The sequence below is a fragment of the Heliconius melpomene genome, chromosome 14 (assembly GCF_056956725.1).
Source record: "Heliconius melpomene rosina isolate 202511_hmr_F chromosome 14, ASM5695672v1, whole genome shotgun sequence".
Classification (NCBI taxonomy): domain Eukaryota; kingdom Metazoa; phylum Arthropoda; class Insecta; order Lepidoptera; family Nymphalidae; genus Heliconius; species Heliconius melpomene.
Window position 1 is genome coordinate 5,887,493 of NC_140402.1, and position 24,670 is coordinate 5,912,162.

Here is a 24,670-nt window from a genome sequence, read left to right on the forward strand (position 1 = left end):
TATGAATTAAATCGACTTCATTAATATACAATATTACTGTCGACGATTTAACACTAAATATATTTATATTCACAACCCCACACTAAATTCTGTATAACAAAACCGAATACTCTCATCATTTGCATAGCTCTGTTCACCATTTGCTATCGCCATACATTCGAATACTTCCAGCATCTTGCACCCGTTGGAACGAACTGGAACCACCCCCAGGCCCAACGGAATAGGGTACAAAATAACCAGTTCCGCCCCTCGTATCTACGTCGTTTCCTTCGTATGGAGATATAATAGCCACGTCAAAAACACTGCTGGAGTGACGCGAATACTTTCCGACTGCCTGCCTTTGTTTTATTGTGCATGTTTTAATATTAATTGTAAGTTTTCTGGTCGGATGAGCCAGCGACGACATCATGCAAATGTACTTACACGCCTGTCGAAACGTTTAGCCAGATTTATGGTGACGCCAGTCGTGGTGCTGGGGCGCAAAGTGTGACTATAGACACTGGTTGTGGCTTCGATCTCCACTTGAGGAAATTGAATATTTATTTAAATTTATTGTTCCTATTTCTTCGCTCTGGTGTCGGGCCAAATATTCGGTGGAAAGTGTGGAACGGGGTTTCTTAATGCTAAATTCCCTCTGCCTTCACGACTCTGAGCGGGATACAGCGTGAAGCAGATTTTTTTATATTAATTGTAAATTTTCTGGTCGGATGAACTAGCGATGACATAATGCAAATGTACCGATACGCTTGTCGAAACGTTTAGTTAGATTCATGGCGGCGTGCGCGCGATTGAATTTTGTTTACTCCCTAACACGCTTCTCGCTACTGGCCTTTTTTTAGTTTATGGACAATTTTATCTTCACGCTTTATCCCGCGTACATCATGGTAGGCAGGGGGTGTGTTAAGATACTCCGTTCCTCACTTTTCGTCGAACTTTTCGAAGTATTTTGTGTTGAGTGGTGGTACTCGACGCCAGGGTTTTGGCTTAGCCAGAAAAAGAAATTAAAAATTAATCAACATCATCGACTTCCCAGGCCTCAAACTTTTTTTTTGTTTGGCCATTTAATAAGAATTTTGAAATAATAAAACAAGTAGTAACTTTTGCAATATTCTTTGAAAGAGAAACGTGTATATTCTTTTCTTGCTAACGGGAAACTCTAACGGCCACGTGACACCAGGCCTTTGTGTCAATGTAAATTAGGTATTCGCAAGTGCCAACTTTGCTAAGACTAAAATATCGTTTGTTCTTTAAATGTTATACGGATTCGAATACAGTTTGTAAGCTTATTTCTTTTTGCTATATATAAATCGATGTGAATTAATAAAAATAATTACCTAATAATACTTTTTTGTATGAAATTATACAATTACCACAGATATATTAGAAATAAAAAATATCCCAAATAGAAATAAAATTGAAATGAACATGTAAAGTTACAATTTAATATTGTTGTTGAAACAAAGATTTTTTTCATTTTACGCTGTCTCCCGCACTTAGCAGGATATGCAGAGGGAACCTAATAGAGCACTTTGTTCCCGTTAAGACACTTTCGTTTTCCACTTTCCGCCGAATTCTAGAGGTATTGCGTGTCCAGTGGCGGAACACAACGCCGCACTTCGCTTTGTTACTAGAGCAAGGAAATTAAAATAAAAACTTTATTTATTAATTTATTCTGACATCATTATACAAAATTATATAAATATAATAACATTTGACGTGCACAGGGGACTGTCGAGATGTAAATCTGATATAAGATAATAAAAATAATGACTCGCCGTCACTGATGAGAGCAACAGATAGATATCCTCGTCTGCTGTCAACTGTGTGACAACTCGTTAGGCGGCAGTGGGAATGGCGACATGTGCTTCGAAATATCTATTCAGTGAATGCTATGTTGTATATAATATTGTTTTTGTTTATTTTTTAAATTAATGTTTTTTTGTTTTTTTTTTGGTTTTAAGTTGTATTTCGCTTATAGCAGAGTAAGTAGAGGGAACTTAGTGTTGAGATACTCCGTTCCGATGTCAACTTTTCTCTTTTCTTCTGCAGCTTTTGTCTTCGTACTAGAGCGATGAAAGAAAAATGTTAATAAATAATAATTAAATCTCCCGAGTGGAATTGAATGCAAAACTGTCGCGGTACAGTTACACGGTTGTGCTCTATACCACTTTGGCCTTTCAAATTTATGTATTGTTTTATAAATGTGTATTTTATTACATTGTGTAAGTATCAATATTAGTTTTTAGTTCGTATAATATATTAAACGTTGTTTTTAGTTTAAAAATAATCACATAAAGATTTGTGATTTTAAAAATAAAATAATTATTCACGTTAAAAAAAAATGTTGCTAGTGCGTGACCAAAATATATTTTTTTAACAATTTAAAATAAAAACGAAACGGACGAAGCCGTGCTAGCAATGTATAAAATTATTTAATACTTTTAAGGACAGGTAACGACATCTGTTGTTGAATAGCAGTTACATAATGGCTACTCTTATCAAGCGCAATCTTGTGAAAAATAAAAATTAATTCCAAAATTTTTCAACACTAGATGTCAATAGAAACACATTTAACAACGCCATCTATTAACAAATAAGATAAAACACTCTTAATTTAATTATTCAGTAGATGTCGCTACCGCATTACAATTTCATAACAATGTTGCCATTATTAATAAAATATTCAACATGGGCGTCTCCCATGTATTTTTGATAATCTGTGGTGATGAGCGAATGACCTGAATGAACACAACCCTATACCCGGATTGTCAATGCCGATTGGCTGGGTGTACTGCGTTCCGGGAACTAAACTTGCAAATCGGCCGGGCTATAGTAGTCTAATGTGGTGTGTGTCTGTCTGTGCGATACTTTTTGTGTTGTGTTTTGTTTAAACTAAATCCATTTCTTTTATTTTACTTTTAGTTCGCGTAAGAAACTAACGAAGAGGTATGTAAAGTTTGTTTTACTATATGTTTAACATAGGATTAAGTTGACCGTAAGGCCAAACATGAATGGAATACTATGCCCCAATTGCCAGGAGTTGAACGTTCTAATATTACCTTACAGTAAACGAAAGAGTTGACTTCTTTCATCTTTAATATATTTTGTAATAGACAGTTTTCTTAATAACATAGTTTGATTTCTCACGTGATAAATCATTATTTTTAACAGATACTGTAAAAAAAAAACAAAAAATATTTGCCTGCATGAATATAATTAATGTTTTTTTGTTAAAATTATTTTTGACTTCTTTAAATGTATATGTTATTTGTACATATGAATATATTTTAATAAAAATTACCTAAGTAATGTGTATAATAATAATATTATGATGTACTCATATCATATAAATGAATATCTTAACTTATAATCTAGTTTAACAAAATAATTTAATTTAAAAAAACCTTTAAAAAAAATAGTATGAAATCATTCTTAGGCACTAAATATATTACTTTGTTTCATATATATAGTACAACATATTATTTAATTTACCACACATTTATATACACATTTAAACACAAGTAGCATTGGTCTAAGCTCCTCACCTGCACTGAATTTATGGACTGCAGGAGTGTATACTTGATCATACTTGATGTTTAATTATTTATTATTTCATTATAAAATCAAAGAGCCACTTATAAGGTGTGGAAAGACCTCAGTTTGCTATTATTTAATCATTAATTTAAATGTCTATAATACTGCAATGATAAATAGCATAATTCCTCCAGCGGGCATGTATAAAGAAGTGATAACTAAAGAAGTATGCAGGGGCCATACCATTTGGAGCTCCATTGTTTCTAACTAATCAGCTAAATATTAAAAATACAGCTAAAAAAAGTTTAATTTTTTCTTATTTTTTTTTATTATCTTCAACCAGTTATATTTTAAATATTTTACAAACTCATTTTAATGGCAAAAACTTCTTACTTAAAACAGTGACTAATAGTAACAAACCCTTGATATATATTTCAAATAGATTATATTATTTACCAAATTTATTAACATTACATTCATAACATAAACTAATATTTTCTAATAAAAGAAAGTAAAAACCAAGTACCAACCATTCATCTTACAGACGCTAAATTCAATTTAAAACTTCAAATTCTAAATTATCTAATGAACAAAGAAATAAACTGCTAATAACTATCACTTTAGATGTTTAAAATGAAAGATATTTAAGTCTCATTTTACTAGCATGAAATATCTAGGCCACATAAGAACTGTGGGACCGTTCAACAAAAATGGTTTCAATTACAGCCGCATTTTAATTTAAGCTTTTATAACTGATCCCATTCATCTGCATCTTGTGCTACTTGAGATTGAATTAGCTAAATTAATAACCTACTTACTTTCATTTGCATGAAGGGTTTGTGGGAAATGAAAGTTTTGGTAATAGTTAATAGACGGTGTTAAAGTAACTTTTTAATGTTTTATTACACTGATGAGTAATGCAATTATTGAGGACAGTCATGGTACAAGCTTGTGACTGTAACCTTGACAGGTAGTGTTTGTGGATTCAATTTCCTGTCGAGAAATGTTTAATATTTTCATTCCTTGACTCTGGTGTCGAGGTCGAGGGTTGTTGTGTTTGTAGCAGTGTGTGAGAGTTGAGTTCCGCCACAATATTGTCTTCTTTTGTTTCTACTGTCCTATAATTGAATATAAATTAAGCTTAAGTTGATAATTATAAGATTTGATTTTTTTATACTCCATAAATAATCAATACAGCTATTTACTTATAATCGACGCTATATACGTATACAAATATTAACCCTTAAAGCTATTTCACAATTGAAAACCGGCAAAGGAGGAAAAGGGGAAACACGTATAAAAAGGTCTCCAATGTGCGTGCTTCAAAATAATGACGACTTGGCGAGAAGCGAAAGAGTTATGTCGAGACTATAACGCATAGTATTCTAGTTTTTCTCCATCCCTCGAGCGCTTTAGCTGAGGACATGTACTGTATATGTAAGAGATATTTGAAACGACCTTCCTCTGACTGTTCCATTAAATATATGCTTGTGCTAAGTTTTAAGAGGCTGAATAGAGACACTGTAAAATGAAATGTCTGTACCAAAGCTTATATTTTTTTTGGATAATAAAATGTCTGTACTGTACACGCTAGCACGAGCGGTAACGAGGCAAAGTGCGGCGTTGAGTTTCACCATTTAACATGCGAAGCTCTTCTAGAGCCTGTGGAAAATGGGGAACAGGACGGTCTAAAGAAGAATGGAGTGTCTAGACACTAGGTTCTCTATACATGCGCGGAATGCAGCGTCAACAAAAAAGTTTTAAACAAACAAAATTTGATTGCAATGCAATTAGCTTTTTTATACAAATTATATTTTTTTGAATAATTGTCACATTTACTGACAAAATTCTCACCTCGAAATATTTTATAACCTCAGCTGTATGAAAATATTATATTATGTATGAAATAATATCTTTGAATTCGTAATCTTTGACTTGTATATTTGAGCTGTTTACATTATGAGGTAAGCGTTACGAGTTCAGTATATTAGACTTAGAGTTAACGCCTCGTTAGTACGCCGATGCAGCTAGTGGATTTGTGAGCAATTTTTATACTGTCTATATCTAAAAAAATATTTGTTTTTATTTTTTTTAGTTTCAATCCCATATATATTATTATTAGAATGTAGTCGGTCAAGCCTTTTGTTATAAAATATTTTTAAAAAATGTATAACCTGATTATTAATATAATATTTGGATTTTTATAATGTTTTTCCTTGTTTCTTAATTGAAAAATGTAGGTGAGTAAGTCTTTAATGACAATTTTTTATCTGTATTGATTCATTACAATTATCAAGACAGTGGTTTGGTAATGATGTGTTCCATCATTATTTATAATTACATCATTTACCAGATTTCGCACCTTTACAGACATTTCTTTACAAGCGCACAAAAATCCTTATTCTACTAGAAAATCTAACGCGGCTTCGCTTGCCTAAACTTATTTATATATTATAGCCAAAGAATAATATATATTTTTAAAATATATGTACAAAGTTTCACGATAATCGATTCAGTAGTTTTGACGTGAAAGTAGAACAAACAAACTTAATATTAGTACGATTGAATGCAAAGTAATTTTTATTATAAAAAAATAAAAAATAAAACTACCAGCGCTTAAGTCATGTGCCGTTAACTAAAGTAAGTTTAGTATTTCTATACTTATTCGATGATTCAGAGATCCGTCTGTTGCTATACTGCATAATAACGCGAGGTCGGAACGTGTCAAATGTTATTATTAATATGCAAATTGCATTGTATGCAAAGAGCAAAATATTTGGACTAAATCTAAAAATTTATAGGAATATTATTAAATTCATATAGCGATTTTTATTCATATTTTATTAGAGTTTATAGTTTATATTAAGTATACGTAACCAAGCTTATATAATATACCTACTAACTTTATCTTGCGGATTTATCACCATTGTGAAATGGAAATAACTATATTCTAAGAAACTATTGGAAATATTAAATAAAATAGGAAAGGTAATGAATTAAAACAAGTCATCAAATAATTATTAAACAACTAAAATTAACTAGCAAACTAATAACAATATCCGATTCTATAGAATTCATCAGGCAGAGTGACATTAGCGATTCTCTTGTTTCGGTCGCCGTTGACAGCCTTAAAAAGTGCCAGCCAGTAATTAGAGTCAAATCAAATCAAAAATACTTTATTGCACAAAGATACATAAAGATACATGAGAATTATAGTATTTAAACATAGCGCAAGGGCGGCCTTATCACTGTAAGTGATCTCTTACAGGCAACCTTTTATTTACAGAGTCGTCCTTATATATTCTCTATGTTCATCATTTCTAACGATATAAATAATAACAATTAATTTCCCAACTGGGAATCGAACCTACAATCGTCGCGTTTATTCGTCCACTCTTGTGGCATTCGGCCTCGGCCAATCTATGTATGTAAATGTTCTTTCATCGAATAGGTAATTATTATTTACTCTAGCATTATGCACTGTATGTAAATATACATTTTTCTTGCATTATATTAAAATAAATTCAGAGTTCAAGGATTTCGACGTAGCTAGATAAAAACGTATGGTTTAGTAGTCAGTACTTGGACGGTTTCCAATAGGCGCAGGTTAAAATCCCCCTAAAAAAATATGGAACTTATTTCAAACAATCAAATTATATTTTTGATATAAATGAATCCCTAAGATGACAATATACAAGACTTTAAAAAATGGCTTACTCCTTGTGCTTCTTTCTATCTAGACCAGGGCTTCTTAAACTTTTGTCATTCACGACCCCATTTATGATTGCGAGTTTCTTAACGACCCCCCATACAAATATAAAAGAAAAATAAATTAATATTTTTTGATGATTTATTTATTAGGTAACAATATACATATACATGTGAAAATATATAATTTTAGAATTCGTTTTGAAACATACAAAAATCTAAAATTAAAAATTGCAAAAAAATTATAAAATTTTATTTATTATACAGGATGTCCCAGGAGTCAACGATAAAACGAAACCAGGTGATAGACCAAGTCATGACAGTTATGAGAAAAATATAAAAAAAAATCTTTGTCGTGTATTTTTCATATTATATTGATTTTAAAAATATCGGAAAAACCGACACCTGTGATGGTTTTTCAAGTCCCAGGACTACAAATATTACACTTTCTTCATTTTTTTTTCTGTAATGTAATCATTAGTAACCCTTCTATGAATTACAGTTTAAGATTGAAACATACTTGCATCAGTTTTCAATAAAATATCGTGTTTTTGCCAAACATTAAATTCAAAATATTTAGTACACCCAACTTTAACCGACTGTACTATAAAAAAAATGTACTACACTGTTTTTGCAAGTAACTTTAAAAGATGGCGCATTTAATCTGGATTCCGAAATGGTACGATACTTGCTGGATTACTTCTTTGTTGAAGAGAGAAAAATCGAAATACACGATAATCGGGATGACGTTCAGCGTTTTGGTATCTTTTCCGATACATTCTAGCTGCAGCATTTGCGTTACATTCATGGAGAATGGTTATTCTCCATGAATGAAATGCATATTGGCAATGTGTCAAAGACTGAGTATATGGCCTGCGAGAGCCCGGACTCGAGCACTATCCTTATAAGTCCTGGGCCAGCCCCTAAGTCGGATAAGCGTTGCCTGGGCTAAGTGGCGGGAGGTTACTGGTGTAGTCTGTGATCACAGGATACCGTCCAAACTCTTATTCGGCCAAGGAGATCGTGATCGATGCCTCCAGACTCGTGCATGACGGATCCAAGGTACCTAAACTTTTCCAATTTAGGGGCTGGTCCAGGACTTATAAGGATAGTGCTCGATTCGGGCTCTCGCAGGCCATATACTCGGTCTTTGACACATTGCCAGTATGCATTTCATTCATGGAGAGTGGTTATGTAACGCAAATGCTGCAGCTAGAATGTATCGGAAAAGATATCAAAACGCTGAACGTCATCCCGATTATCGTGTATTTGGATTTTTCTCTCTTCAACAAAGAAGTAATCCAGCAAGTGTCGTACCATTTCGGAATCCAGATTAAATGCGCCAACTTTTAAAGTTACTTGCAAAAACAAAATAGTACATTTTTTTTACAGTACAGTCGGTTAAAGTTGAGTGTAGTAAATATTTTGAATTTAATGTTTGGAAAAAACACGATATTTTATTGAAAACTGATGCAGGTATGTTTCAATCTTAAATTGTAATTCACAGAAGGGTTACTCATGATTACATTACAGAAAAAAAAATGAAGAAAGAGTGATATTTGTACTCCTGGGACTTAAAAAACCATCACAGGGTGTCGGTTTTTCCGATATTTTTTAAAATCAATATAATATGAAAAATACATGAAAAAGATTTTTTTTATATTTTTCTCATAACTGTCACGACTTGGTCTATCACCTGGTTTCGTTTTATCGTTGACTCCTGGGACACCCTGTATATAAATATTTGACATTAAAATCTCTCGCGACCCCAGAATTTTGCTACGCGACCCCTTTTGGGCTCGCGACCCATAGTTTAAGAAACCCTGATCTAGACAAATACAAGTCTTAAGCACTGAACCCAACCCAACTAGTACAAACTAAAGCTTAAAAAACACCACAATGTCTATAAATAATAATAATTATATGAAATGTTGTTTCTCCCTGCACTCGTTTCTATACATAATTCTCTTTTTTTTATATAGGTAAACTAATAAATATTTAATAAAAACAGTAATCGTACTGTCTTAGTATCTCTTTACTTGTCAACTTATTCACGTCACGCATGGCTGTACGCGTGTTCAATGTTAATTCTCTAATTCATAATTCATCATATTTTTATTTATAATTTTCTATATTCTTTTATATAACCTTTGGCGCCAGTAGACATAGTTGTGTTAGATTGTATGCAATATGTATTTAATTTGTATAATTATTTCCTCAATTAATATCGTTTAATATATAGTTTGAACTGAGTAATAAAGGCCAGTCGTAAACGTGACAGATTGTGGGTTTGATTCTCACTCATGGAAATTAAATATTTAATTTTCATTTCTTTGCTCTGGTGTCGAGGCAAAGCGCTGGGTTGAGGTCTGCCACTCTACACGCAATGCCTTCAGAATTCAGCAAAAAGGGGATGGCGGAGTGTTTTAACACTAAGCTCCCATTGCCTACCCTACTGCCTAATAATAAAATATTTTATTAGTTAGCTTTTGAAAATATAATATGTATTATATGCATATATTTAGATACATATACCTATAGATACTTTCGCACATTATTGTAAATATAGTAAAGATGAATAAATTTTAGTAGCTTCCAATTAACATTAAAAATAAAGAAGTAACTATCTGACACTTTGTTTATTTTTAGTTCAAACAAGCAAGCTGCAAGACCAATTTAGCTGTCGTAGATAGACGAAAAGGCTAAACCTGCCTTTAAGGCTTTTTTTATACGTCAATAATAAATGTTTCGTATAGGAAAAATGTAAATACATTAATTAGTGCAATATGCAATTCATAAAAAAATTAAAATTCTTTGTAAATATTTCATATTTACAAAAAAAAAGTTATGTTTGCTAAGCAACACAAAATGCAATGATAGCGCGAAATCCATAATTCAATAGTAGCTGTTTTTATTTTATTTTTATTGTTTTATATTCTTTCTGGCGTTCTTCTAGAAAAGGCAATATTTATTTGTTTTTTTTAGCTTCATGCTTTATGACGCATAACAGAGAAGGGAGAACGTGTCGAGACAGAAAGTTCTCCGCTTTTCGGCCGAATTCCAAACATGGCTTGTCGACTGGCGAAATTCTACGCCGTTAATGGCGTTACTCGCACCTGAGCGGGAAAATAAAAATAATTTATTCCACTGAGTGGAATCACGCATACAACCGATTCCTATGGCTATTATTAGTCTATTTTGAACCATGCGAAATCCCAAAAAGTACCATGACTGTATAAGAATTGCAATAACGTTGCATCGATGGCATAGAAATTATATTTAAATGAAAATTATATCTACCAAACACGTCCGAGCCCATCCGATATTACGTCACTAATGGGGGGGAAATATACAGTTACATTTGTCCACTTCCTGTCAAAGCCTGACTACAAAAAAAACTTATGCTATATAAGATTTAATAATATCCCAGTTTAGATTTTGTATTTTGAAATCCGTTAGTTTTGTGATTCATATGTCTTTTAATATGTTGTCTATATCTTTATTTCTTCACAGAAAGGAAATGTCTTTGTGGTGGATTGTAGCCAGTGGCACCTTATCTTTTCTTAGGGCACATGCAATGCACACAGCAGGGTAGGCAGAGGGAACCTGGTGATAAGACACTCTGCTGAACGCAACGCCGCGCTTTAACTTGACACCAGAGCGACGAAATGGAAATATAAACGTAAATAAATATTTCACTTCCACGAGTGGGGATCGAACCCACAACCGTCGCGTTACAGTCACACCCTTGTGCCGCTGCGCCGCGACGGCCTCAATAGCTCATAAATAATTTTACAATCCCGTTTACTCGAAACAATTACGAGCCAGCACTCGCTCCACTTACTACAATAGATTCGTGGCCAATACCACCTCCCAACTTAAAGTGATCTGTTCACTACGAAGATATTGTAAGCTATGTGAATAGGTACATTTTTTGAACATAATAACAATAAAATTATAAAAGATGGAACTAAATTAAAAAAAGATAAGTGAACACATATAATTACCTTCCTTTTATCTTAGTTAACTACTTATATTAGTAAATTGGTTAGGAAAAGAGAGGACCTCGGATGACAGGCGAGCTTAATCCTATTTCAAAGGAGCACCTTACGCCTATACTTCCAGACACTGCTCTGAGCTCCTCAAAAACCGGTGAATCTATGGAATGCTAAACAGTTTCTCTTCTGAAACTTGCATAAAACTTGGTCAATGAAAAATTACCAAGTCGAATTGATTAGTTATAAATATTAATATATTTTTATACAGAAGTTCAGGTGTGACTTAATAGCTTTTTAATAATTTAGCAAACCGATTCGAGTATGTCTTTTAAGTTTTTTTTATGTTAGATTAATTTTTTTTTGCAAAGTGTAATTATTTTATAATAACTTAATTGCTTAATGTCACTTCTCATGTTAATGTCAGTGTTTTCTGTAATGTAAAGATTAAGTAGTCTAAGACTATTTATTTTTTTAGCTTCACCTGTATCACATAGTAGAGTAGGAACCTGGGAACCTAGTGTTAGGACACTCCAACTCTCTCTCCAACACTCCAACTTCACTCATTACCAAAGCGAGGAAATAAAAATGTTAAATCTTGCATTTCCCCAAGTGAGAATCAAACCCACAATAGCTTACTAACTGACTGGCCTCAGCAGTTCTTGTTCATTTGACCTAATAGTAAAGTACGTTCACGATACATTTTCATCTTTTCGCTCTAGCACCGCTCGCAGTCAAACATCAGCTTAATCAGTTCGGGTAATAAAATGATTAATTCAGGACAGAGTGTGGTCCACCGATCCATTCGAAATTAAGGCCAATATAAACTATGAACACGTCAGCGGTTAGAATCCACACCCATTAATATACTGGAGTGGAGGTGCCTACTGGATGGTTCTATCATAAAACTTTTACTAGGTATTTCCAAATAACCAATTTCCATATGAAAATGTTTATTTTTAGTTTAATGTTATTAGTTGTTATGTTAATTTTATTTTATGTTTATTGTTTTAATTTCTGCGGGAAATTTAAGCCTAGTTTAAGGGATGGGCTATTATTTATTTAAATTTTCATTTCTTCGCTCTGGTACCAAGGCAAAAGCCCGGTGTAGAGTTCCGCCAATTAACACGCAATCTTCTTCTTCTTCTTAACACGTAATGCCTCGAAAATTCGGCGGAAAGTGAGGAACGGTTCTTAACACTAGGTATCATCTGCCTGCCCTGATAATAGAGTGAACCTGAAAAAGAAATCAAATTTGCAAGTTTCTACCAAAAATTATTACATTACGAGATATTATACTGTACATATTTACTAACATAAAAATAGAAATTATGTAAATCAATGTAATTATGTTATAATACTAGACAAATAATATTAATATATGTATAGCACGTCGAATGATATCTCAGACTCGGAGCACAGTTCAATAAACTCTTAAGATTACGTGCAAGCATTGTAACGTAATGTTATGTTTATCATTGTAGAAAAATCGTCATTGTAACAGAGATATAGAATATTTACTTACTTTATTAATTATTAAAAATCTAGTTTTATTATTAAAAGCTAGTTGTGCCGTAGGGGGACCAAGTGTGACTGTACAATCGACTGGTAGTGGGTTCGATCCCCACTCGAGGAGATGAAATATTTATTGGGCAACGGAGTGTCATAACACTAGGTTTCTTCTGCCTACCCTGTTTTGGGCGACATATAGCGTGTAGCTAATTATTAAAAGTAATTATCATTAGTTTTGTTCTTTAGGATATATTTAAAGAATTATGAAGTAAATTAGATAATGTTTTTTTAGCTTCGTGCTGTATCGCACACAGAGGGAACCTAATGTTAGTGTTGATACTCAGTTCCCCATTTTCCAGTGAATTCTGGAGGCATTGTGTGTTGAGTAACGGATCTCAACGCCTCGCTTTGTCTTGACACCAGAGCGAAGAAATGAAAATATTAATTACTTCTTTTGCTGGAATGGGAATCGAACCTATCACATTTACAATCACACTTTGTGCCCCAAAAACGGGCCTTAAAAAACTTATAGAATAGTAATATAATGTAATTAAAAAATATAATTAACGAATACAGTACCTATTTAGATTTTTTATTTTATATTTATAGATTTAAATTTTGAGCATATAAGATAAGATACACGTGTACATTTAAAATTAAATTATACTATATTTAAAACTTATTGTAAGTAAATCTTAAGTTCAATACGACTTCAAGCGATTTCTTAAGTATATTTGTAATTCTAAACCTTTCTAACTTCAAGTCAGCCCACATACACCGCCTACGTGGACCAGATTTCTTCCAGTGCCAGTAAAACTTGTTGTTTCTAACAAATGCAGTGTTAATATTGATAAAACTTTCTAGTTTCAATATCTATAGTATAGTTAATGATTTGTTAAACTGTTAATTTCCTTTAATTGATCTTATTATATTATAAAATGCAATTTTGCTGGAATATTGAAATCTTGTTCAGGTTCAAATCAACAATATACAATTTTCGAGACATTGCGTGTTAAATGGAAGACAACGCCGCGCTCAGTCTCGATACCAGAGTCAGGATATGAAAATAATTTATGAGGGCGGAACAAGGGTCCAAGCCATCGGTGGCTAGGGCTCCAGAGAGAGGAACCTCCGCACAATACGTGCCGTCTCAAGTAATACTGCCTTCTGTATCCGGTTCTTGATCCAACAGCTAAGCGATAGCCTCTTAAGGTGTTGGTCGAGGCTTTTCGCTATTAAACCCTTAACCGAAACCAATATCGGCACAATGATAGTCGCATTGACATCCCACATGGCGGTAATCTCATGGGCTAGGTCCAAATATTTAGATTGTTTAGTTTTATTATTATTAACCGTTAAAATCATTAAATTCCAATTGCTTTGCTATCTTAAATCACATTTAATTCACAAGATTGTAAAAACGTCACTGGCTGTCTCTAAACTCGTATTTCAAGATGAAGATACTTTGTCAGCCTCTAACTACATCTGCTATCTACATTTTACAATTAACGCTTTCGTTAAAATAATTATGGTTTTGAGCTTTGAAATTTAATCATCTAAAACGAGTCTCTTTGAATTATTACTTGCTTTGTTTCATTTAATTCGATTGTCTTGGAACTGTTTTTCCTGAGTTTTCTTTTATTTAATTGTAAATTTTTAACTTATTTTTCCGGTTGAGGCTTTTTAATCGAGTTCTATGAAAGATTTAAGTGTAGATTATACTTACAGTAAAAGTTATATTATGTTTTATAGTAAATAATTATTTACCTGTAAATAAATTACCTATATGTTTTCAATTTCTTGCATGCATTGCATCAACTTTAGTATACCTTGGAGGTATTATATTTTCAGCGTCGTGCCGTATACCGCACTGAGAGTAGGCAGAGAGAACCTAGTGTTAAGACACTCCGCTCCACCGAATTCTGGAGGCAATCCGTGTTGAAAGGTGGAACTTAACGCAGCGCTTTAAAACAAAATGATTCATTCCTTCGAATGGGAATCTGGCCCCCTGCGTCACGACTAGAATTAGTAATTAAATAAAAAAGTATACTTTCAGACTATTTTAAAATAAAAGTAAACAAAACTGCCTTATGAGTTAATATTCAATTACTAAATAGTACAAAAGACAGTAATTTCGAAGCCATAGGCATTTATTTAGAAAATCCTTAAAACATTCAGGTTCTCGATACTAAAATTCGAAGTACAAAATAAGACCTGCTAATATCTAGTAGTATACTATACGGCTTAATCCGTCCCGCCGACTGTTTACATTGTCTGCGTGTACGAAGCCTTGCTTAGCCCGCTTATCACTCTTTAACCCTTGGCATCCGATTAGGGATCGTATTGCGAAAGATCCCTCCTTAGTGGGGGTTTACTAACGTCTTTTAATTGTAGACGTAAAAGCCTACGTATATTTTTTCTATTAATATAGCTGAATCTTAAGCATACCAGGGTAGATAGAAGGAGCCCGAAAAGCTAGTGTTAAAACACTGAGGGACACCCTGAACTTAACCTAACGGAGTGTTTTGTCTCCCGAGCAAGAAAATGAAAATAATAAATATTTCAAATCCTTAAGTGGGAATCGAATCCACAACCGCGGTTACAGTCGCACGCTTGCCCCCTGCGCCACAACTGGCCTCTTCTACTAATATAAATTTACTAATTCTCAAACTTTACACCGTTGCCTCGTTTCACGCAGAACGTTGGCTATTTACTTTGTAACATAGACCTCAAAGAATTTGGGGTACATTGTGGTAAGATGTGTTGGTTTCTCAAATATCTTACCAGAACTAAAAGGTAATCAGGTAATATATTTGTGATTTTATGCAATAACTATAAGCATAGGAAGAGAGGGAGGTGGATTTGGTCCATGTCCACCCCAAAAAAAAAAAATTGTCCCCCCCCCCACCCCTGAAAATATCTCTATATACGTCCATGACTATAACCCTGGAGTGTTTGGAGTGTGGATGTATCATAAAGATATGATCCAATTGCGGCACGATATCGTTTCATTTATAATATCCCAACTTTAATCTTAAGTAGGTACTTAGTTCACAAACGTTCATTGAAACTTTCCTGTAAAGCGTTTCTCGGTGATAGAAAACACAGGAAGTTGCGTGCAAAAATGAGCTATTGGGAGGAATTTTATGTCGTAACTTTGAGAAATTCCTAATTTATAAGTATGTTTATTCAATATTATATTAAATCGTTGTTATATGATTAAAAACTTAAAAGTAAGTCGCATATAGGGGGGTAGGTAGAGGGAACCTTAAGTCATGTGGGGAACACTCAGTTCCCCACTTTTCGCAGAATTTTCGAGGCTTTGCGTGTAGAGTGAAAAGCCTTCATAATTCGACGAAAAATAACAAACGGAGTGTCTTAGCACTAAGTTGCCTTGCTTTGTGCGGGATACAGTAAGAAATTGAAAAATTTAATCCTCGACTAGGAATCGAACTCACAATCTGTCTCGTTCACAATCACACCATTATGCCCCTATACCACGACTGGCCTCGCTTATTCCTTGTGCACATGTGTTTGACATTGTCTCGACTCTGGTCGTTTCGTTTTATTTGTATTGTTTTGCAAGGGATTGCAGCAGCTGGTTGTAACGGCATGAAAAAAGATTTTATTAATGTTATATATTTGCGGTTATATTTATCAAAGGCCATTGTTTGTCTGTCTGTTGCAAATGTAATTTCATTTAAATATTAGGTATGCTATCATATAAATTAGTCAGCTAGGTCTACATTTGTGTAATGTTAGGTATTACTCTGAATCATTGAGTATATGATGTTATGTTTATTCTTTAGGTTTTTTTTCATCATATTCCTGTAAATAACTAAAATAAAGCTTTTATTAATTGTTTAGATTAATTTATAACATGTGGCCTACAGCCATTCGTGGCGCAGGGCCAGAAAGTATGACTGTGAAATGCTACAGGTTTTGGGTTCGACTCCTACTCGAGGAAATGAAATATTTAATATTTTCATTTCTTCGCTCTGGGGCAAAGCGCAGCATTAAGTAATAAGTTCCTCCATATAACACGGAATGCTTTCAAAATTCCGTGTAAAATGGGGAACGGAGTGTCTTAACAGTAAGTTCCCTCTGCCTAACCTGCTGTGTGCGGGATACACCGTGAACTATTTTTCTTTTTAATAAGATTTCTTTGAAAAATTTTTGGACCTTATCAGCTAAGTATCATTATTCAAACATTTGTTTCCTAATAAATACTCTGGTTCTTGTGAGATGAGCTTAGGTAAACAAACCTTGCCAGACCACACGCAACGGTGAATCATCGATGACGGCGTCGACCAGAATAAAAAAAATTGCCGATAACAGAATAGATAACATGTAATTATATAATTTTTTTATTTATTTATAAATTACTATTATTCATTTAAATGTATATAATGGTTTGTTGTATATATGTAGCTATTTTTTTTTTTATATAGTGTATAAAATAAATATGTATATATACATATAAAATATATATGTATATATATATATATATATATATATATATATATATATATATATATTTGTGTATATATATATAATATTTTATTAGTTTGTATATATTATATTGTATTTATTATATATATCTGTATGTATTTTCAAAATTGATATTTTATTTTTAATTCTTTTTTTTTTTGCACGCCTACACCTTTTGTTCTCCCACATGACAGGTTGGCTGGTAGAAAATGCTTGTTAGCGTTAAGCCCGCCTATTGTACATTTTTTTGAATCTTTTTTGTGCAATAAAGAATATAAATAAAAATATATCTACTAAAGATGGTTTTTTGTGTCATCTTATATTATCAATAAACTTCTATTCATAGCAAAAAGTAAACAGTATTTTTTTATTATATATGTGCTGCTATAGGAGTATACATTACAACCTAAATATCATTAATAAATCATAAATGTAATATTTTTCATCAATATCAGCTATATCAATTAATTGTATTTTATTTAGTTATGTGTTTAGTTGTGTAGGTAATACACTCCGATTCATAATTTTCGCCGTATTATAGAGGTATTATGTGTTGAGTGGTGGAACTAAACTCTGCCGTTTGCCTCGAGTGAGAAAATAAAAATAACGAATATTTCATTTCTTCGAGTGAGAATCGAACCCACGACTTGTGTGTGCTGCTTGTTGGCACGACTGGCCTCAAAGTGAAAATTATTCAATGGAAAACGTTACGTTTACTTGTAAGTTCTAACTATATTGTAAACCCATAATTTACATGTCAAAGTCGTTCATAAGACATGCTAGTGTATTGTAAATAAAACTTAGTTTAGTTAAACATCTAAAGAAAACGTTGGTGTAATTACATATATGGACATGACATTTAAAGCTTTATGTATTCATATATTTAGGTAGTCGAGGCCAGTCGTGGCGCAGGGGCAAAAGCGTGCGGTAGTAAACGCAACAGGTTGTTGATTCGATTCCCACTCGAGTTAATTTATTATTTTATATCTCCATTTCCTCGAGGTAACGAGGCAGGTAAGAAACTCAGGTAACTTGACATTAGGTTTACTGGTTCTCTCTACCTACCTTGGTATATGCGGGATACAGCGTGAAATTAAAAAAAATATTTTTATTTTGTATAAATATTTATAATCAAAATGAGTGCCGGTTTTAATATAATAAAGTATTAAAGAGAAAATCAGGAAAGCGTATAACACTGTTTACCTATCCACATTTTCCTGTTTGTATGAGAATGAAGTCATACAAAGTAATTGTAAGAACTATGACTAATTATTTTTACAAGATTTTTAGAAATTTAAAAAATATATCCTCATTATTTCGAGAATTGATGTACTATATAATTCTACTTAACTATGTAAGCAAAGCCACAGATAAAAGCTATTACTATTTACATATTAATTTTATGTTCATTAATTTTTAAAAATTGCAAAACATTTTATTAAACTATTATTTAATGAAATTTTCAAAGTAACATCATGAAAGAAGTCACTTCAGCTGAACAGCTCTACTTCCCAAAGATGTTCCCAATCGCGTTTTCAAACAGTAAGCATTGTGTGGATGACCTACTTACTTTCAAGATAATCATCTAATCGCTACAAAACGGGTGAAATTTAGTAAAAGCCTTGTTTTAAGTAATCTTTGCGTGCAAATAAAACAACAGCCTAAAGCGATATATTTACTTTTATATTTATTCGTAGGAGTTTGTAATTGTGAATTGAATAGTTTTACTATTTGTTTAGCCCGACCTCGATAATTAATAATATGTAAGTAAAATATTAAAAAAATATGATGCAAGTCGTGACGCATGTGTGTAAGATACAAGAGACAGAGAGAAAGAGAGAGACACATAACAGAGGCATTGTGAGTTCGATTTCCAGTCGATGAAATTAAATATTTAATATTTTAATTTCTTCGTTCTAGTGTCGTGGCAAACCGTCAAGTTTGAGTTCCCCAAAAAAATCTTCCATATATCGGCGGAAAATAGGGAAGCTAAGCTAAATATATTATTATTATTTTTTTTTATATTTTCTAATTATTCTTAAATGTATACATTTATATTAATATTTATTATTATTACAAATAACAACATCTCTGTGGATTGTTCTCGAATACAACATGGCGGTAACTAGAACACTGCTCTTTATGTTTACCAGAGCGAGCTGAACAGTTAAAATAATAAATGCCATAATACGTTTAATCTAATTGACAAGTGACAATCTTAATCTGATACTAAGTCTAAATCTAGAATATACAATATGTTTTAAGAGCTATTTTCTTTTCTTTATATTTAATTAACTAATTTCCATCATGGCTTCTTTATTCTATTCTAGGTGATATTAGGGAAGTAATGTGGAAGGACACGCCTAAAAAAAATTAAAAAATATATATATTTTTGAAATTTGTTTTAAGGTGATACATGACTTAAATAAAATAAAATATAATAACAACAGGAACATACTGACCTTTCTCTTTCTACTTAAGTGTACCATTTCCATTTTATTACTTTCATTTTATGAATTCTATTATCACTCTTATTAATAAGGTTTATATGTGTACCTATAGATACACCAAATACATTTATCGTTCCCTTATATAGTATTTTTTACGTTGCATATAGCAGGGTAGGCAGAGGAAACCTGGGAACCTAGTATTAAAACACTTTTGTATCCCTTTTCAGAACATTGCAGAATTAAAAGGCAAAGTGTGGTATGAGTTCTGCCACTCAATGTAGATTGTCTCGAAAATTCGTCGGAAAGTTGAACTGAGTGTTTTAACACTAGGTTCCCCCTGCCTACCCTGATGTGTGCGAGAAACAGTATGACGCTATAAAATAACGTTATACTAATATTTTACATAGGAACTCGTGAACACATGTTTACCTTACCATAAACTTGGCAACAGCGTCTCAAATTCCAAAACAGCCCTGCTAGTGTAATTAGAACCAACATTACTCGTTGAGGCATAGGTATCTATATCCGCTAGGTAATTGTAATTAAAGGCACGTTATAAATTACTGTGGAATATACTAGCGATTCTTTAATTTTGCAATTTAAATAATTCTATATGGTTAATAGATTTTTTATAAATATTAAGTACTTATCATAGCGCGACGTCGGAAAATGGGGATCGGAGTGTTTTAACAATAGGTTCCCTCTGCCTTCGATGGTATTATGATTCATAATTTAGTAATTAATTTTAATGGTCGTTGGTTTGTTTGTAAAGCTGATTAGATATGGCAAGTACACAGACAAACTGACCGACAGACATTTTGAATAGGTAAAATATTTTATGGCAAACAGATATGTGTAAACAAATATTTTAAGCGAAAACTTCAATACGGAGAAAGAAGTAGAATAATTCTATTAAACATAATGTATAAAAAACAAACATTAATTATGTTTGTTTGTATTAGTCATAAATAATTATTCCTAATACAATAAATAAGATTGATGTTGAAATAACATTAAGATATTAGATAAATTAAAATAGACATAATGTATGAACTATTAAATATTCAAGTTTAATCTTAATTGTTAAATGATAACATTTGTACTAATATTGTTAATGTCAAAGTTTGTATGTTTGACTTTATGAACTATGTTAGAAACAAGAAAAAATACTTAAAATATTTACATAAACGCCACTCGTGGCGTACGGGCATGAGCGTGCTACTGTAAAAGTGTAAACGCGAGAGGTTGTGGGTTCGATTTCCACTTGGAGGAAATATTTCCGTTTCGCCCTGTTAAAAGGGCAAATCCACTTATTACTATTCCTCCACTTAACATCAGTTTCTCAGGTTCCCTCAGCCTACTCTGTTATGTGCGGGTTTAAACGTGAAGCTAAAAAATTACATTTTATATTAATATTATTTTTGTATTTAAATAATAAAATTTGTAGTAAGTACACATACGATAGTTATATTTAAATTTTCGCAGACATAAGAATGCCTTTTTTGTTACAAATAATTACCCCTTATGTTGAGACAATTAGCTCGGCTTTGTAGAGCTTCTGCAACCTATGTACATGTCAATATATCTGTCGGTTTTAGTTTTAATATATTCACATTCACATTACCAAAAGGATTAATACTTATTGAGATTTTACCTTAACTTGTTTATTAGGGTACACTATACTCTCTCTGCTTTACCTTGTTACCAGAACGGAGAAATTAAAATATTAATAATTTAAACGGCTCAGCTTTCACAATTTTTATGGATATTAAATTGTTTAAAGCCTAAGCCATCAGCATAATTCATAATCACAACTCCTCACTGAACGCTTTAAGCTTGAACCTAGCAGCACTCAAGTTAATGCAAAAAGAAGGTAAATAATACCCAGAGTGCCCCTCGTGCGTAGTTCCTTTTGAATTTTGACTTTTACCCTGGGATCCGGCCGTTGAATCCTGCATAAACGAGTTTTCTTAATTAAACCTATATTAATGAATAATACATGATTAGTAGAACAGATTACACCTGGGTTGCCTGGAAGAATCCTGCCGCAATCACCTTTAATTTCATTTTTTCGTAACTCGTTTTTGGAGATAATTGCACCAATACGTTTTTTATATGAATCGCACATCATTTGAAAGATAATCGCATAAGGAATTGGAAAATTAAGGGTTGCCAGCTCTCAGTCTGCCGCAAGTCTAGGGTTGCCTGGTTTAAAGATGTCACTAAATGTTAATAATTTGCACTCATGTGTTTTTTTAATGAATTATATATCAAATTAAAGCTTATTTTTTTCTGAACACTATAAAACAGGGTTGCCTGGAAAATTCCTGCCGCAAACTGGGGTTGCCAGCGTTTGAAATATTTTATTCCGGTTCCGTTTGACTATGAGAATAGACGATGAAATGTGCGGTCTGCCCCATGTTTTAAAGTAAAATATTATATAATAGAAGGTCAATCTTAAAATCAATGTTTATTCTAATTGTTCACCTGTTAAATGATGATTTTAATCATATTAAGTACACGCAGAAAACTATTTAAAGATCATGGGGCAGAAGAAATCATCTTTATTTTTAAAGTAAAATAATGAACCTATAATATTGAGTCTTTGCAAAATCTATTTTCTAAATACTAATATTTATTTATTAATTTAAATTACCATTTTGAAACAATTAAATTATCTAGTTAAATAAATGTTTACAAATATTGATCTACTATAAACTATTAATATATATACATATACATCATGTTCCCTTAATATAATGAAGGGTGACCATTATTGCGGATATTTTTTTTATTAATTATATTGAAAAATACATTTCAATGAACTCTCTCTCTTCGTCCTCTACTTGTTTGATTTGACAAGGCTTGCCGCAATTTTTTTTTCTCACGCAATTTTTAATAATTTGCATAGGAAAGAAATATATATAATAGAATTATAATAAACAAAACTAAGTTAGCAAAATAATTCGAAGAAAATCCGACAGTAATGCCGACTAATAAACGCTATTTACGGTTTATGACCAAGAGTCGGCAAATATCAATTAGTTGGCTATTTTTTACTATAGATAAACATTTTGCGGCGCCATACAAAGCAAACCAAATGCAATAATATTATTTTCGAAGATGTATTGTTTCTAAATGCAATAAAAGTGCAGATGGCCAAATGAGTTGTTTTTGAGCATATTACTTAGTTACTTACCTTTCGTTTTGGAGTAAAGACGTTTTTACTTGACAAAAATGAAGATGTGCTTTTTGTGCGGCAGGAGTGAAAATGTGATAGAATTTAACAAGGAATCTCTCCAAAAGTGTAAAATTATGTTATTGTTTCGCCAAAAAATGAATTTTAAATACAGTGACATTTTTTTAAATAGTGACACAATGCACAGTTAACATTTACAGTATTACAAAAAGTTCATTGTTTTAAAACAAAAATATAAAGAAGTATTTTTTAATTGTTTTCTAATGCAAAACGTAAGTATACTTTAATATTTAATATTATATAGTTTAATAAAATGTAGACAATTGTGGCCGTGGGAGTTGCCTCAGTTTTGATTATACTAAGTTAGGGACGTTAGTGAGTGATTATGCTTTATTATAATTATAAGAACAATTCTTTCAGACCTAAATACCTTAAAAACTATCAGCATAGACGGAGAAGTTCTTGCTAGCGACATTTTTTAATCTATATTTTTTAATAGTTTTTATTAGTTGAATAGTTTTCATTTACTTTGCAAAAACGTAAATATTCGTACCAAAAAGATGGGCGCCATAGTTTTTTCTACGGATACGGACGGCGTTGTCAAATCAAACAAGCAGAGGGCGAAGAGAGAGAGAGAGATTGTTTATTGAAATGTAATTTTCCACATTTTCTTAATTAATAAAAAAAATATCCGCGATAATTGTCACCTCTCATTATATTAAGGAAACATGTTGTAATTAATACCTTATAGTAGATCGATATTTGTAAACATTTACTTAATTAAATAATTTAGTTGTTTTAAATAACCCTTTTATTTAACTAAATATTATCCTATATCTTATAAAACAAAGTCGCTTTTCGTGTCTGTCTGAACTTTCTAACTCTTCTTCTTCTAAAGCGCCCAACGGATTTTTATCCGGTTTTCACCATTAGGTCGAGTATTTCTCAGGGAAGGTTTATATATAGTTTATTATTTGTACATTCTTATGTAAATTAACATAAATACGATAAATGTGTATAAAGTCCTACCCATTGAGACACTTTCGCGCATGCGCTGCTTTAATGGTAAGTACTAAATGAAAATAATGTACTGGAGTATTGTTCCCCTTAAAAAGATCTACAAAAAAGTCCGCGAGAGCACATTTTTATCTTTTAAGGATAACGTGTAGTGATCATATTTCTGTCTAAAAATAGTAATTTCAATATATTTTTTATTGTGAGCGATATTTTTCCATAATGGTATTAATCCTTATCCTTTAAAATACTTTATTAATTTTCTACGTTAAACGATGATAAAATTTGCTTTTCACACTATTTCGAAATTGCGAATAGTTTTAGAGAAAAACGCATTTAATTGTTGAAACATCCCGCCGTTGACACATCAGCTGTATGTTACTCAAGTTTCACTTATCCCTTACTTTCAGCATATAAATAAGTATATTAGTTACGTTGGCCATTTAATGTAGATCAAAACTGTCTTTTACTGTTTTTTCATTTTAATAAGTACTTTAGAAGTTGTTACAATATCAAAACATCCTTGCTGCGAAACGCGCCCCGCGACGTTTTGCTTATACAAGCGCGTCATGAGCAGTCATCGGTGGTTCAGTGGTAGAATGCTCGCCTGCCACGCGGGTAGCCCGGGTTCGATTCCCGGCCAATGCATTCTATTTAATTTTCCTCACAGGCAGCCACGTAGTGCTTGCTTTTCATCAGGGACAGAATATCCTCTTCAGCATTAACCACAAGCTCGAAAAAAAAAACCCGCCCGCTATAGAGGCATA

At 32.4% G+C, this 24,670-nt stretch overlaps 1 protein-coding gene across 6 annotated transcripts in view; it reads left to right on the plus strand.

Annotated features, from left to right (window-relative positions):
* Positions 1–2,759: 2,759 nt before the first annotated feature.
* The window catches only part of Dg (Dystroglycan), an 84,517-nt gene continuing 62,606 nt past the window's right edge, over positions 2,760–24,670 (plus strand). For 3 of the 6 annotated variants that reach the window (XM_085197458.1, XM_085197464.1, XM_085197461.1), the window contains exon 1: positions 2,762–2,946. The gene's annotated coding sequence lies outside the window, so the exon portion shown is untranslated. Of the gene's footprint in view, positions 2,947–24,670 lie in introns of all 6 variants that reach the window. The other 3 variants (XM_085197463.1, XM_085197460.1, XM_085197462.1) reach the window with 3 other exon arrangements.